This window comes from Mandrillus leucophaeus, unplaced genomic scaffold, assembly GCF_000951045.1.
Source record: "Mandrillus leucophaeus isolate KB7577 unplaced genomic scaffold, Mleu.le_1.0 Scaffold68, whole genome shotgun sequence".
Taxonomy (NCBI): Eukaryota; Metazoa; Chordata; class Mammalia; order Primates; family Cercopithecidae; genus Mandrillus; species Mandrillus leucophaeus.
Genome location: NW_012107363.1, coordinates 1,273,637 through 1,277,551, shown reverse-complemented (window position 1 = coordinate 1,277,551; position 3,915 = coordinate 1,273,637).

Here is a 3,915-nt window from a genome sequence, read left to right as displayed (position 1 = left end):
CAGGCTGGAGTGCAGTGGCGCGATCTCGGCTCACTGCAAGCTCCGCCTCCCAGGTTCACGCCATTCTCCTGCCTCAGCCTCCAAGTAGCTGGGACTACAGGCGCCCGCCACCTCGCCTGGCTAGTTTTTTTTTTTTGTATTTTTAGTAGAGACGGGGTTTCACCATGTTAGCCAGGATGGTCTCGATCTACTGACCTCGTGATCCACCCACCTCGGCCTCCCAAAGTGCTGGGATTACAGGCTTGAGCCACCGCGCCCGGCCAATAACTTTTCTTAAAAGATAGCAACTGGCAGTTGGGGTGAAAATCTGAAATTAAGGTATGTGTTATATATAAGAAACACACCTATAATGAAGTGGCAAGGAATGTATAAAAATTAAGGGATAAAGCAGAATTTAAGGTTAAAATATGAAACAAAGAAGAGGAGCATTGTGTAATGATAAATACGACTTACAAATAAGTTATATATTTCAGTTATCTAGTGCTGTGTTCATGACACCCCAAATCTTTTTTTTTTTTTTCTTGAGATAGGGTCTCAGTCTGTTGTCCAGGCTGGAGTGGCATGGCATGATCAATGCTCACTGCAGCCTTGACCTCCCAGGCTCAAGTGATCCTCCCACCTCAGCATCCTGAGCATCTGGGACTGCAGGTGTGCACCATCATGCCTGCCTAATTTTTTATTTTTTTAGAGACAAGTTCTCACCATGTTTCCCAGGCTGGTCTTGAACTCCTGGACTCAATCGATCCTCCCACATTAGCCTCCCAAAGTGTTGGAATTACAAGTGTGAGCCACCACACCTGGCCCAAATCTTATGGTACTTACTTAGCACCATAACAATCATTTGTCACAATTCTGTGGGTTAGGAGTTTAGGCAGGGCTCAGCTGGTTGGTTCTTCTGCTTCACATATAGTTTATCACCTAGAGGCACTCACTCTGCTGTGTTGAGCTGCTACCCGTAATGGTTGAAAAATCCAAAAAAGGTCTCACTCACATGTCTAGGGTCTTAACTGGGGTGTTGGAATGGTCAGAGGCATTCTCTTTCACTACCTTAGTGAGAAGGATTCATATGCTCCCTTTGGATGTAAGGAAAGCTGGGGAATGTGGACCCTGTCTGGGAAGCCCCTTCTCAGCTAAAACTGTCATTTATATCATGGAGGGGAAGAATGGATGCCAGCAGAAAGCCAACTAGCCCTGCCACGACCAAAAACATCCTCTTATTGTTTAAGCCAGTTTGAGCTACATAAAAAGTCTGGATTATATAAAAAGAGCTGTTAGATATAAGACGTGAATTTGGACTTGTTTTATCTTTTTCAATTTATATATTTCACAATTTTTGTATTTTTCTTTTAAATATTTTAAATATTTTTTGGTGAAAACAACATATATGCAACATTATTTATATTCTCATATATACATGTGCATTTACCATGTATATCACGTATATGAGAGAATATGAGTAGAAACATTATATATATGTGTATATAATACAGTTTCACCTATGAATAATTTTAAAGGAAACTCACATGTTAACAATAAACTAAATCAGGAAATAAAACCATGCCACACCTAGAAATCCAGGTATGTTCCTTCTTAACCCAGATTTCCCTCGCCTCACTGAAGGTAACCCCTTTTGTGACTTCTAGTTTCCCTTCCCTTCCCTTTCCCTTCCCTTCTCTCCCCTCCACTCCCCTCCCTGCCCCTCCCGTCCTTTCCCTTCTCTTCTTTTTTTTTTTTGAAACAGGGACTTTCTCTGTCACCCAGGCTGGAGTGCAGTGGGATAATCTCAGCTCACTGCAGCCTCAACCTCCTAGGCTCAAGCGATCCTCCGGCCTCAGCCTCCTGAGCAGCTGGAACTACAGGCATGCACCACCACGACCTGTTAGTTGTTTATTTATTTATTTATTTATTTTTTGTAGAGATGGGGTTTTGCCATGTTGCTTAGGCTGGTCTTGAACTCCTGGGTTCAAGTGATCTGCCATCTTAGCCTCCCAAAGTGCTAAAACTACAGGACAGAGTCACTGTACCCAACCTTGGCTAGTCATTTCTTTGTTTTCTTTGTTGTTTTATCCACTAGGAATGCAATCATAAAGAATATGGTATAGTCTTTCCCACTTTTGAACTTTATGTAAATGGAATCATAGTTATTCATTTGTGTATTGCTGCTTTTGCTCAATATAATCTATCTATCTATCATCTATCATCTATCTAACATCTATCTATCATCTGTCTATCTAACATCTATCTCTCATCTATCTAACATCTATCATCTATCTATCTAACATCTATCTCTCATCTATCTATCTATCTATCTATCATCTATCTATCTTCTATCTATCATCTCTGTCTATCTGAGATTCACCTGTGTTGATGCAGGTAAGGATAGTTTACTCATTTTGATTGCTCTATGGCAGTGAGTGTTAAAATTGAGTGTGCATCAGAAAACCCAGGAAACTTGTTAAAACACATGTTCCAGGGTCCATCCCTAGAGTTTCTGATGTATTTGATCTGGGATAAGGCCTGAGAATTTGTGTTTCTAACAACTCCCCAGGTGATGCTGGCATGTGGGAGCCGCACTTTGAGACCTGCTGCTCTGTAGTATTAGTATTCTCTTGTACAAATAAACCACTCTCTATTTATCCAAGTACTGGTAAGGGGCCTATGAATGGTTTTAATTTACAACTATCATGAACAATGCCACTGAACAGTCTTACATATTCTTGTGCACATGAACCTCCACCTTCTGGGTTCAACCGATTCTCTTGCCTCAGCCTCCCGAGTAGCTGGGGCTACAGGTGTGTACCACTACACCCGGCCAATTTTTTTTTTTTTTTAGTAGAGATGGGGTTTCATCATATTGGCCCAGGCTGGTCTTAAACTCCTGACCTCCCTCAAGTGATCTGCTTGCCTTGGCCTCCCAAAGTGCTGGGATTACAGGCGTGAACCACCGCACCTGGCCAAACATGATTTTCTAGCTTACACACCTAGAACAGAATTGCTGGGTCCAGAGCATGCGTATCTTTAACTTTAGAAGATAACATGGAATTATTTTCTTAAGTTTGCTTCTTCTGTTTACTCTCATATTAGAAGTCTAAGAGAGTTTTCATGATTGCCCATATTTTTAATCTTTTAAATAGAAAACATGGCAGATGTGAAACAGTATCTTATTGTGGTTTTCATTTGCGCAGACCTGATTACTAAGGAGGTTGACCATCTTTTCACGCGTGCATTGACTGCTGGGGTTTCAGCAGGGGCTGTCTGTGTATGATGCGAGGGAGTGTCAGGTTTCTTTTCGTTCCAGGTGAGCAGGCAGTTGTCACAGCACCTCTGCCATGCAACCATTCTTCCCCACCATGAGGCACCCCGTCTCTCTCTCTCTTTTTTTTTTGAGACCGTGTTTCACTCTTGTTGCCCAGGCTAGAGTGCAGTGGCGCGATCTCGGTTCATCGCAACCTCCGCCTCCCGGGTTCAAGCGATTCTCCTGCCTCAGCCTGAGTAGCTGGGATTACAGGCATGCACCATCACGCCTGGCTAATTTTTCAGTTTTTTTTAGAGATTGGGTTTTACCATGTTTCCCAGGCTGGTCTCCAACTCCTGGGCTCAAGTGATCTGTCCCCCTCAGCCTCCCAAAGTGCTGGCTGCACCAGGCCAGCCAGACTATTCTTAGTCTTTTTTATTTTTTGGACAGTCTCGCTCTGTTGCCCAGGCATGGCTCATTGCAGCCTTGACTTCCCGGGCTCAGGGGATCCTTCCACCTCAGCCTCCGGAGTAGCTGGGACTACAGGCGTGTGCCACACCCAGTTAATTTTTGTTACTATTTATAGACACGGGGTCTCCCTATTTTGCCCAGGCTGGTCTCAAACTTTTGGGCTTATGTGATCCTCCTGCCTCGACCTCAGCCCAACTATTCTCATCTGG